At 38.9% G+C, this 13,045-nt stretch overlaps 1 protein-coding gene across 4 annotated transcripts in view; it reads left to right on the top strand.

The window, feature by feature from the left end:
* DIAPH3 (diaphanous related formin 3) overlaps positions 1-13,045 on the top strand; it is a 510,449-nt gene that overhangs the window by 30,183 nt on the left and 467,221 nt on the right. The gene's annotated exons all lie outside the window — the stretch shown is intronic.

Here is a 13,045-nt window from a genome sequence, read left to right as displayed (position 1 = left end):
CTCATCTTGGCCCTCGGTTACACGGAGGGTCAGCTAGGTTAAGTAAGCAGTTTGCCCAAGTATGTGCAGCTGGCCAGGGGTGCAGCTATGGCTTGAATCTTGTTCCACAAAGCTCCGAAACCATATGCTTGCTGTGCTAACTTAGCCTTCATATGGCTGCTTATGACTGATAATAAAACCACCTGCAATTTTTGGTTTGAACATCCATGAGAATATACAATGAAAGAATTGTAAGAGCCTTCTTAAAATAGTTCATCTAGCATATAGTTCACCCATGTACAGCGTACAAACGAATGGTTTTTGGTGTATTCAGAGTTGTACAGGCATCGCCACAACCAAATTTTGGAACATTTCCACCACCCAAAGAGAAGCCTCCTACTTATAAGCAGTCACTCATCCCCAACTCTGCCAGCTCGAGGCAATGGCCAGGCTACATAATCTAGAGACTGCCACTTCTGGACATTTCCCGTGAGTGGAGTCATGATACATGAAAGCATTCAGTCACAAAAGACCGCTTTGCATAATGTTTTCAAGGGTTATCCATGTTGCAGCTTGTATCGCTACTTTGTTCCTTTCTTTTGCTGAATGCGATTCTAGGACATGTGAGATTTGTTCATATTTTATGGGCACTAAGCATTTTTTTCCTCTCTTCATTTAGCTGCTGCTCTTACCCTCGTTAGGATTGACCTTGCACATTGCCAACCACAGCCTCTACTCTTAAGTTCTAGAAACAGTCCTGTTTCTTTTCTAGAGTGGCCTCAGCAGGTCATTCTGGAAGCCGCCTTGCTCTGATCATATGTTAATAAATGGGCTCCTCCTCAGTGAAGACTGTAGTTTTCTCTCTCCCTTTTGCCTCCATCCCTGCTCTCCCCTCATCCTTGTAAACGGGCTTGGGAAGGTCAGAACTTTTGGGAAGTTACCATAGTGTCTTGTGTGGTATTTCTATCAAAGCAGTATATCACTCTATGATCTTCTCATTAGTTTAAACATCTTCAAGGAAGAAGCAGTATTTTAATTCCAGGTATGCTGTCTGGTACATGGTAAGCATTTTCATTAGTTTTTCATTGAAAGAATAAAAGAATGAATCCCTGTTTTTGATTACTTGTGTAGTATTGTGGTTTCCTTGGACATGGGGATAGCTTGGTCCTGGTTGGGCTTTCCAGAAATGGACCCTTGCCTTTGTACAGGGAAAAAAGTTTTAAAAACAAAACAAAAACAAAAAACAGCTTTGGTAAGAGCTTGCTGTCAGACTTTTGACGACCTGCCTGGATCCCTGATGGTTGCCTTGTCCCTGCTTTTATCTTCAGTGTGCCCACGAATGTTTCTTCTAGATTCCTCCTTAACCTTTTCCCCCTTGACCAGCTGACTGGTCTCCCCAGCTCCCACTGCTCGCTTCTGCTCTTGTGCTTTAGCCTGGCTCTTGCGTAGGCTGGGGCTCAAGTCCAGGGAAGGATCAAGCAGGCAGCTGGATGCTTTGCTGTGGAGTGTAGAGAAGAAGCCTGGCTCTGCTGAATAAGAAGCTCTGAAAAGCAAACCTTACTCATCGATTGATGCACTGTGGAAAGGGCATTGGATGAGGAATCCGGAAACTCTTGTGGAAAGACCGAACTTCACCTCTTAGCTCTTTGACCTTGGCAAATCAGTTAGCTTGATTGTTCACTTATTTGTAAAGCAGGACTAATTATACCTTCTCTACTTTCCTCATAGAGTTCCAAGTTTTGCTTAAGCTGAAATGTGTTGAATGGCGCATTCATTTCTGTCCTTTTACACTCCTTTAAAAAATATTTTCCAAAGTGTAGACAGTGGGGTGATGTGATACATCTGTAGTTGAGCCTTATACACTGTGTCACAGACCAGCGCACAACTTGGAGGAAAGGAGGTAAGGGTAGCTGGATATCTTAGAGCCTCTGTAAAGTGTTTCTGGGGAGTTAGAGCTCAGGGAAGCATTTGCTATGGAAGCTTTAGTGTGTGCTGCTAATGTTTTCTAAAGTGGCCGCCCCACATACATGTCGAATATGTATTCTTAATTTAGAACTTTTTAAGAAAGATTTTATTTGACAGGGAGAGGGCACAAGCAGGGGGAGAGGCAGGCAGAGGGAGAAGGAGAAGCAGATTCCTCGCTAAGCGAGGAGCCTGATGCAGTACTGGATTCCAGGACCCCGAGATCATGACCTGAGCTGAAGGTAGACGCTTAACTGAGCCACCTAGGTGCCCCAATTTAGAACTCTTTAATGTGAGAATAGCGTGTTTTGGGCAGAACTTGAGAGAAGGGGCATAAGAATGGTGTCACCTATAGTCACATGTTTGAATGAGTATTTTAGAAACATTAAGTTGAAACATTCTGGGAAGCACTAATGTTAAAAATCCATCTCTTTATTTTTATTTTTTAAAGATTTTATTTATTTATTTGACAGAGATCACATGTAGGCAGAGAGGCAGGCAGAGAGAGAGGGCGAAGCAGGCTCGCTGCTGAGCAGAGAGCCCGATGTGGGGCTCGATCCCAGGACCCTGGGATCATGACCTGAGCCGAAGGCAGAGGCTTTAACCCACTGAGCCACCCAGGTGCCCCTAAATCCATCTCTTTTTAATTTGTTGTGATGAAGGGCTACAAAAATATTTCACGTTTCAAGTTATTTCTTGAGTTACAGTCAGGATTTCATAGGACACTGTCCAGTTGTGGGAAGAAAGTCCTGCTCTGGTGTGGAGATCCCTGGGCAGAGTTTATATACTTGAAACTGTGTTCTGTCTACAAATATTTGAGCATTCACGATGTATAAAGAGCAATGCAAGGTGAACAAGTCGGTTAGTTTACAACCATCCATTGTCTACATCTGGGTTGAAAAGAGCTCTTTCCATGGAGAGACAAAAGGATTGAGACAAAGGCAGTGAAGGGAGCCCAGTTTGGAAAGGTAAACAGAAAGAAACTGAATGTGGATGACATGATGCTGAATTCTCCATCAGTGTGTCCGCAGAGTGTTTTTGTGGTCTAGAAGTTGTTTTAACTTGCTTACTATCCCTCACAACTATTTGTTTAAAGTGTGGGGCTCCTGCTGATTGTCTTGTCTTTTATCTCTCCAGCAGCCCGTATTACTATCATAATCTCTGGTGTGGCCTGCAGTAATGATTTACAAACTTTCTTGGCCAGGACCTACAGTAAGAAGTACCCTTCATTTTGTAGCCCAGCACACATACACATATAAATTCTCCCACAACTGAAACAATTTTATAAACAATTACTTAATGTTTCTGAGCATTGCTAACTCTGATCTTTTCCACTCTTTTCTATTGTATTTTTACTCCTCTTCATTCCATTAAAAAAAAAAAAAAGTTACGGGTGCAGATCAGATCCACTGCATTGATTTCTTGTCCCACACATGGCTCACAACCGTAGCTTGAAAATGGACATTGGCTTAGACAGCAACCAGAAGAGGTCCTCTGGTCTCTCCAAGTGTCTGCTCTTCACTTTATGACCTGTGGTTGAAAGTGGAAGTCTGGGTTCAGGTCCTAGTTCTGCCACTTACTAGCAGTGTGAATGCGCAGGACTCATTTAGCTGTGGAGCCTTGGTATCCTTGGTGATCGAGCTTTTTAAGGGAGAAATACTGCCAACATGCTTGGTGAACTATGCATTCACCGTACTAGTGGTATAGGTAGGAATATGCCTTTTTTTTTTTTTTTTTTTTTTTTTGAAGAAAGAGGAAGGATTTACTTAGAACATAGTGCGCCAATTTTATGGGTGTAACCTGATGAATTTTGACAAATATATGCAATCATGTATACATGATGATTATGATAGAAAAGCTTTCCATCACCCTCAAAAGATTCCCTTTGTGCTCTTTATGGTCAATCCTTCCTGCCCTCCTGCAACCTCCCTGCCCATTTTGGTTCTTGGGAATCATGAATCAGCTTCAGTTTCTAGGATTTCATATAAATGGAGTGTCTGGCTTCTTTTACTTAGCATAACGCTTTTGAGACCCCTCTTGTGCTTTGGTGTATCAGAAATTTGTTCTTTTTATTAATGAATAGTATTCCATTGTTTGGTCATACTACAGTTTCTATATTCAGTAGTTTGGGTCTCTAGTTTCTGGGGACTGAATAAAGCTATGAACATTTGGGTATAGTTCTTGTGGACTGGTTTTCATTTTGGAAGGGGAATCAGGTAGTAACTATGACTAACTTTATAAGAAACTGACAAATTGTTTCCCCTAATGACTAAAGATGTTGAGCATCTTTTACTGTGCTTATTTGCTATTCCTATCTTGTAATGTCTATCACAAGATACAGGGCCATTCAAATCATTCTTGAGTGGGCTTTGGGCTTTCAAGGAATTTTTTCATATCTGTATTTTGAATTAGGTTTTTGTGATATTTCCTTATCCTTTTATATATAGGATCTTTACTGATTTTTTCCCCCCCTTTCTAATCCTGATTAGTAACTTGTCTTCTGTCCACCCCCCCTTCCCCCCGCCCTGCTGTTTAGTCTGGGTAGAGATTTGTCAATTTTATTGATCTCAGAAAAACGGTTTTAGGTTTCATTAATTTCTGGATGATAACTTTGCTTTTGTCTTTCCTTTTTCCTTAATCTTTTTATGGTTTCTTTTTTTTTTTTTTTTAAAGATTTTTTTTTTTTAATTTATTTATTTGTCAGAGAGAGAGAGAGAGAGCGAGCACAGGCAGACAGAGTGGCAGAGGGAGAAGCAGGCTCCCTGCAGAGCAAGGATCCCGATGCAGGACTCAATCCCAGGACGCCGGGATAGAAGGCAGTCGCCTAACCAACTGAGCTACCCAGGCATCCCCTTTTTATGGTTTCTTAAAGTAGAAACTTACATAATTGATTTGAGGCTTTTGCTTCCTAATATAAAAAAAATTACACTATAAATTTTCCTCTGAGAGCTACTTTAGCTGTATCATTTTCTGAATATTCAAAATATCTTCTAATTTCGTGTTGATTTCTTTTTTAACCCATTGGTTATTTAGATCTGTGTTTAACTTTTAAATATTTGGCTTTTCCTGATCGTTCTGTTACTGACTTAAAACTTAATTCTTTTGTGGCCAGGGACCATAGTTTGTGTGACTTCAATCATTTTCATTTTCGAATCCTCTCTTTCCAGAATGTGGTCTCTCTTTGTAAATGTTACGTGTGCATTCTGCTTGTTTTAGAATTAGTCTGTAAGTCCTATTGGTTGAGAGTGTTGTTCATATATTCTGGATTTTTCTGTTCACTTGTTCTAATAATTGAGAGAGAAGAGGGAAGTTTCCAACTATAATTTTGGATTTTTATTTCTCTTTTCAGTTCTATAAGTTTTGCTCCATATATTTTAAAGCTCTGCAATTAAGTGCATATACACTTGGGATTGCAGTAAATCTTTCATCATTATGAAATGACTACTTTTATCCCCAGTAATATTCATTAAATTATAGTCTTTGGAAATTTACTAGATTTATTGGCTATACTTGATATAGTTATTCCCTTCCTCTTTGGACAAATATTTCTTGTTTTTAAGGACAGAAACTTTATTGATTTTTGTATCCCTATGACCTTTTTCTATTTTGTGTGGTTTTCCCCTGCCTATCTTAAACTATTATTTATCAGGTTTCTTTCTTTCAGCCACTGCTCTCCTCTGTGTATAGTACTGGACTGGGGTGATCCCCTTAGTCCATGTCTTTGTCTATGACCTTTAAGTTGAGACCTATTACTGCATTGGCCTACTGAATACCTTTGTATGGATGTCTCATCTGTACTTGAAACTCTACATGCCCCACATGAAACCTTTGACTTTCTTTCCTCTTAAGCTTGTTTCTGTTGTCTCATAGAAGGTAGCTTCTTGATGATGATTTCTTGAATCTATTTCCTTTTCTCTATTCCTTCTATCAGAGCATAAGGCTCCCTATCTCTTGTCAGGATTTCCAAGAAACTTTGTTGCTCCCTAAAAAGTCAGCTTCCTGCACACCAGGCTGACCCATCTAAATTATATATCTGACTATATTTTACCTCATTTGAAACTGCTTAGGTGCACCTCTTATCTATAAGTCAAGCCTGAGCTCTTTAATATAACCTATAAGGCCTTTATGGTAGGACCCTGCCTCTCTAACTTGATAGGCATTTCTTAGTCAACATAAAGACCCTCTAATTGTTAGCTTTATGCTAAGTAGTGTTCCAAATGTTAGCTTTATAAATACTTAATGCCCCCTTAGAAGCTTGTGAAAATTACTACTCCCATTTTGAAAAATGGCAAAACTGAGCAAGAGAGATTTAATAACTTGTTCAATGTCATGGGGGCAGTGAGAAAAGACTAGAACAGACTGATTCCAGAGAACATGGTCTTTACCAAAAGAGTTATATTGCTTTTTAAATACTATTCCTTTCTCCACTGAGAGTGCCAGTATAAAATCTCAAAGTATATTTCTTGTTTTCTGGTTTTCCCCCTTGAAGCCATTTGTATGAGACTTCTGACCTTTAAATTGATAAGGAAAAATTGTATCCTAGTCATTGATCTTAATTCTGAGAATTACAATTGTAAAAATATTCTAAGAAATTTTCTATAATTAGAAATGAGTTATTTTTAGTATTTCCAGTAAACAAAACTGAGAGACCTTTATGTGTGCGAATGAGAGATGTCAACGAGTAAAGGATATGAATCTTTTTTCTTTTTTTTTTAATTGTAAAAGAAAACTCTGTATGGGAAACCAATTCACGATCTAGTAATGGCCTTCGAGCCATTGGTCTTCGAAGCCATTGAAGGTAACACCTAGGTGTGGGTTCTGATGAGTGCTTTGAGAGGCTTTCATTGTTCTCTGTTGGCCCTGTGACTAACTCAATATAACAGCTACCAGATGACTCCAGCATGTTCCTAAGTGTGGTATGTGAGTGTGGTCTGCTCAAAGAAGAGTTGCCAAGATGAATATGTTTAACAGGACTGTGTTTGGCCTACCTGCAGGCTATTCTTGGATCTACCTAGATGTGACCTCCCTTGTGGGATAAATGCTAAATTGGACGTTGTACTTATGAAAGAAAATAATCATTTTATCTGATTATGTGCCTCACCTGCAACTCACTTAACAGAACATAAATCATCAACTTTAAAAAAAGAGCTTAACTTAAAAGAATTACTTAAATTTTCTTTATTGGCCTAATGGGACATAAAACTTTCTGTACTATAATTTAAGTTCATTTTGCATTTTTATGAACTTCTATTTTCCTTGGTAGGTTTAAAAACCATGAATAAGAATGCAGAGAGTATGGTATTTTCCAGTTTTTCTTTGAAATGATATATTCAAAAGAAACTTGTCTTTGTAAAGTAGATAAACTAGCATGGCCTGGGACAATTGAATGTATGTGGTAAAATACATCAAATAAGTTCTATAAGCTTAAATTATTCACTAAGTCAGGTGAGCCTTTCTGAGCCCATTAATATGAGTTAATTAGAGCTTCCTGTACTTAGGTTTTCAGTAGTAACACTTAAGTACTGTCTTAGAATCTTTAAATATTTATGGGATAGTTTAGAGAGCTCCTACTCAAATCAGTAGAAACTTGGGAATAAGATCAAGAGCTCTCAGAGTTGAATATACTAAGATGTAGTGGGTGTGCAGACTCGTTTATTCATCCTTTTCTCCCTTCATTCATTAAGCATTTGAGTGGTTAGTACTGTTATAGGAATACAAAGATAAATATGACTGTCTCTGCCTCTGGGAACAGAGGGAAAGGAGATGTGTATACAGTTTACAGTTGTATAGGTATACAATGATACTGTTCCAGGCCCATCGCACTGTATTTAGTGTTCACTGGAAGTGTAAGGTCCGCTTTGATGTTGGGAGAAGACTTGGTAGAGAAGGTGACTTTTCCGCTATTTCTGAAGCACAAGTTGGAATCTAAGCTGGCAGAAGTTGTAGTAATTTTTTACTCTGATAATTTTACTTCCTGGTTACTAACTGAGTGGATTCCTAATGGAAATGTTGGGTTGGCAAATAGCAATTGTTGATGTTTTTGGGAAATTTTGTTTATCGGTATTACTCATCTATGTCTTCTAAAAGGTGTAATATTTATCTACAGAGCTAATTTATATATCCTTTTATGTATATAGTATTTGCATATAAGAAATTAGAATTATATTTAAAGATGTGAGTAGGTATAACTTAGGGATTGTTTTGAATATTCTTTTTAAGTGACTGTTTTTTCCTTTGAGTGGATATTTTTCTTCTCATGTGGTGTTGCATTACAGAAGTCAAGGTTGTGTTCAGTCTAGGGGACTAATACTCGAAGGATCAGTGTCAGGAAGAGTCTAGGTTATTTTCAATATATAAAACCATAACACATGGAGTTCTTCCTGATATTGTTGGGAAGGAATTGGCAAAGCAAGAAGCAATGGCTTGTATCCCAGACATGGAAGATAGAAAACTATTTATTATTCACTTAACAAAAACGAATAGAACACCCACTATATGCTTGGACGAGGTGGAATTCTAGGAGTAGGTCCAGTAGTGAATAAAATAATAATTCTGTTGTTATACCCTGGTTGAGTAAACATATGATAGAGGTAGTTTCAGAATAGTGTTGTTACTACGTAATGGCAGGCACCAGACTTGTGGGCATCTTGCCCAGTCTTGAGTTGGGAAGGCTCCTACCTAAGATGTAGTTAACTGAGAGCTGAAGAAGGAGTTGAAATGAGCCAGATTAAGGGGATGGGATAGGAGTTGTGGTTGTGGATAGGTTTTAGGCACAGGGAACAACATGCACTTTTAAGAGACTCTGGCTTTTTCATTACATCTGGATCCTACAACATAAGAGGGCTGGAGTGGTGAAGAGATTGTCTGGAGTGAAAGTGCAGTTCAGACCTTCTTGAACCGTGGTAAAATTGGAATGTCCTTCTCTGAATAATGGGGATGCAAAGGTTGAAAGGTTTTAAGCATAGGAGTGAGGGGCTGGTTTGGATTTGCATTTCAGTAAGATAAAAATGATCTTAATATAAAGAGTAGCTCAGAGTGTTTGGGCATAGAGGGACAGAGCAGACTTAAAGGTAAGTGAGGAGGCTGTGGCTGTTGTCTAGGTGTCCAGAAGCAGGACAGTGGCAGTAGGGACAGAGAGAAGATGATTTAAGAGGAATCGGTCTGTATGGTTTCATGATTTGTTTCCTTATTGGTTTTCATTATTACTATAATTCAGATGATTTTCTGTTGATCTAAGTCAAAATCAGAAGTCATAGCCCATCCATATCAGCACCTAGATGCCTCTCTGACCATCCAGGTCCATTTATTCTTTTTCTCTGATATCCTCTCCCAACTCCTCTGGTCTTCTCAAGCCCTCCTACTTTGCCCATTGGCAGTCAAAGCCTGTCTTTGAATGTTTGTTTTTCCTTCTTGCTCGAATTGAAACCTAGATGTTCTTTGAAGACTTTTCATTCCTGTTAGCTTCTTCCTTCAAAAGCTTCTAGCTCTTTTTGAGCATTTCTGGTGCAGTTCTCCTGGTTGGTCTCAACTTGAGGTCTTGTAGTTTCTGCCACCAATGCATGAAAGGCATTAGAACTTGAGTTGTTTACTTTCTCACCTTGATTTCTGTTATTCTGTACCTACCAGGGGTTCTTAAACTGTAGGCCATGGACCACCAGGGGTCTGTAGTAAAATGCATGGTGTCCTTGAACTGGAAGAGAAAAAAAATTAATTTCTTTATCTTCATTAATCTTTAAGTAAAACTTAGGTTTTTTTTTTTTTTAAATTATGAATGTAGGTGAAAACAAATTCCAAACACACACATACAGTAGGATTTGACCTGTGAATTTATTATACCACAGAAAACAGATACGTTCAGAGCACATTAGTGATTGAAGATACTTCAAAAGGTGGTTTGTGTTCAACACTACGTTTAAATTAGATTTCCTATTACCCATGTTCTATTGATGAGTTCATGAAGACCTACTACTATAAAATTTTAAAATATTTTCATAATACTGTTTTTGTTATTATACCTATTTTAGTCATTTAAAAGTATCCTGTGAGGAGCTCTGTATTAGTCTTCTGTTGTTATATAATTATCCTAAAGCTGAGGGGGTTAAAACAAAAATAAATATATAACAATTCAGTTTCTTGGGTCTAAACTTTGGAAGCAGCTTAGTGGGATAGTGGTGGTTTGAGGTCTTCCATGAGATTGTAAGCACAACATTGGCTTAGGCTGCAGTCATGCTAAGTCTTGCTGGGGCTGTAGAATCCATTTATAGGGTGTTCACTTCTGACTGGGAAGTTGGTGCTGGTAGTTGTTGGGGGCCTCCGTTTTTTTCCTGTGTGGGCATCTTCAGTGGCAGCTCTGCAACAGTTGGCTGTAGAAGGCATACTGCATATTGTAATTTATTTTATTTTATTTTAAAATATTTTATTTATTTATTTGACTGAGACACAGTGAGAGAGGGAACACAAGCAAGGAGAGTGGGAGAGGGGAGAAGCAGGCTTCTACTGAGCAGGGAGTCCGATGTGGGGCTTGATCCCAGGACTCTGGGATCATGCCCGAGCCAAAGGCAGACGCTTAATGACTGAGCCACCCAGGTGCCCCTGCAATTCATTTTCAAGGAATTTTAATAACCTAGTGAGTATGCTTCTCATTGAATAAGATAAGCTATGAAATTTAAATGTGAATAAATTACTGTAGATAGGTACATTTCTGGGGGGGTATGATGGTAAACTTTCTTGTCAAAGCCTCTGGCTAAGGAACGTCTTAGAATTTCACTAAAACCTAAATATAAGGGCAGGAAGGGCCATTTCTAACACTGAGGGCTATTAAAGTTAGAGTGTTATACTGGGTGGCTTGGTGGGAATTGTTCCTGAGTGCTAGGATGTGGCCTCAGACTGGCATGGTTAGTTCTTCACACCTGCAAGGATGAATGCCCAATTTCCCATTAACAGAGTTCTATCTTAGTCCTAGTGATGGCACCAGCACTTCAGTTAAGACCATAGAACAGGCAAGCATGTCTTTGGACTATCAACGTGTACCATCTTCCATAATTCTCCCATCAGCCTTACAGGGTTCCCTGATGTATCCTCTTTTCAAGCCTCTAAATTTTGAGGTTCCCTCACCCCAGAATTTAATCACTTATTCCTTTCTGTTGCTAGTTTATTTGGCTTGTGATTTTTTTTCTTGGGGGCATCTATGTATTTTATCTTTATTTATAGTGGCTTCTCCTGTTTTTTTCTTCAGTTGTTGAGCTTCTTCAGGGATGGTACTGTATCTTATATATTTTATCCAGTAATTGCTCATTCACTTACACCACGTGCTAATTGATTGCTAGCTACCTGCTAGTTTCTGTGCTATAGGCAGAACATACAGCATTGACTGTAACAGTTTCCTGTTGCTGTGTTAACAATTACCCCAAAACTTAGTGACTTAAAACAGCAATCGTTTAGTTTCTTGCACTTTTTCGGGGGGCAGGAATTTGGTAGTTGATTCAGTATGTGGTTTTGGCTTGGAGTCCCATGAGACTGTAATGAAGATGTTGGCTCAAGCTATATAACTCTTACTCTCTGAGGACCTAGTAGTCCTCTGTTGCTATATAATATATAATAAGTCATCTGAAGGTTCAGCTAGGCTTCCAAGATGGCACACTCGCATGGCTGTTGGCAAGAGGTTTCTTGGCCTCTTTAGTTTCTTTAGCTCATTTCTTTGCCATGTGGACCTCCCCCAGGTCTTGCGTGCCTTCCTGGTATGGTCTTTTATGATCTGGTCTTGGAAACCACACTCCATAATTTCCACAGTACCCTACTGTTTATACAAGTCAGAATTATTTGGGACCGTCTATAGTGACTAAGACAGTTGATGGTTTGTCTAGCATGCCCCTTATATTTTAGTGGGGAAGAGAACATCAACTTTCTCAAAATAAATGAAGAAATTACATGTTTTCACAAGTCTTGTGAAAGGACATGAAAAGGGAATAAACTGTGTGCGGTGATGATGGGGAGTACAGAATCCATTTGATAGAGTGGTCACTGAAGGCATTTCAGGCCTTAACCCGAAGCAGAAAGGTGAGAAGGAGCTTCATTTCCTATTAACAACTCGCGGGGATAGGTATTATTATGAAAGATTTAAATAGCTTCCTTAGCTTTGACACAGCAAGCAGGTGGCTGGGCAGGATCCAGAATTCAGACTCAGGAGCCCATTTTTTAATCAGCAAGTTGCTTGGGTAGTAATGAAGTTAATTAAAAAGCCAAGCGATTTTAGCTGTTAGGTTTTTTTTTTTCCTTCTCCTTCCTCAAATTTTTTTTTTTTTTAAGATTTATTTATTTTAGAGAGAGAGCACAAGCCAGGGGGAGGGACAGAGGGGAGGAGGGAGGAGGGGAAGAGAGAGAGCGTGCGCGCGCGCCAGAGAGAGAGAGAGAGAAAGAGAAGCAGACTCCTCCCTGAGCACAGAGCCCAGACCTGGATGCAGAAGTCCATCTCACCAACACCCCCTCCCCAGAGATCACGACTTGAGTCAGACACTCAATTGACTGAGCTACCCAGGTGTCCCATCTTCTTAAATATAGTACAAGATTGCGTGAAAATTGGTAGATAATTTTAAGTCATTTTTTTCTAGATTTCAGGTATGCATTCACATGGAATTGACTTATAATTACAATGAACTTTTATTTGCTTCATTCTCTTGGATTGCATGAAAATAGGTACTCCCTTTAGAGGTTCTAAGGAAGTAGATTTAGGATACTTTTTCAGGCTTTTCAAATTTAAAATGGCTAGTAATTACAGTATCTTCCTTTTGTTTTAAATTAAAAAAATATCACTGCTGTTAGTATTTAAAACACTGTAAAAGAACTTTGTCACTATTATAGTGTTATACTATAGCTTAAAATCCAGATAGTTTTTTAGAGCCTGTTTTTGGTTTAATTAATTTTATTTAAACTGTAATTACTGATTATCAGTGTGAGATAATACTCAGTAGGGTGCTCATTTAACTTCCCATGAAGATAAGTGATATTAATTTATAAAACTCTGTACACCCCAGACACAGCTGAAGCCATATTAATTAAGAGTGGTGTACCACCTCCAAACAGCATTAAAATAGAATTCTCTTGGTCT

This window comes from Lutra lutra, chromosome 3 (genome assembly GCF_902655055.1).
Source record: "Lutra lutra chromosome 3, mLutLut1.2, whole genome shotgun sequence".
In the NCBI taxonomy this organism is placed as follows: Eukaryota; Metazoa; Chordata; class Mammalia; order Carnivora; family Mustelidae; genus Lutra; species Lutra lutra.
Note: the sequence above shows the minus strand (reverse complement) of the source record. Positions and strands in the feature narration are given on the sequence as shown.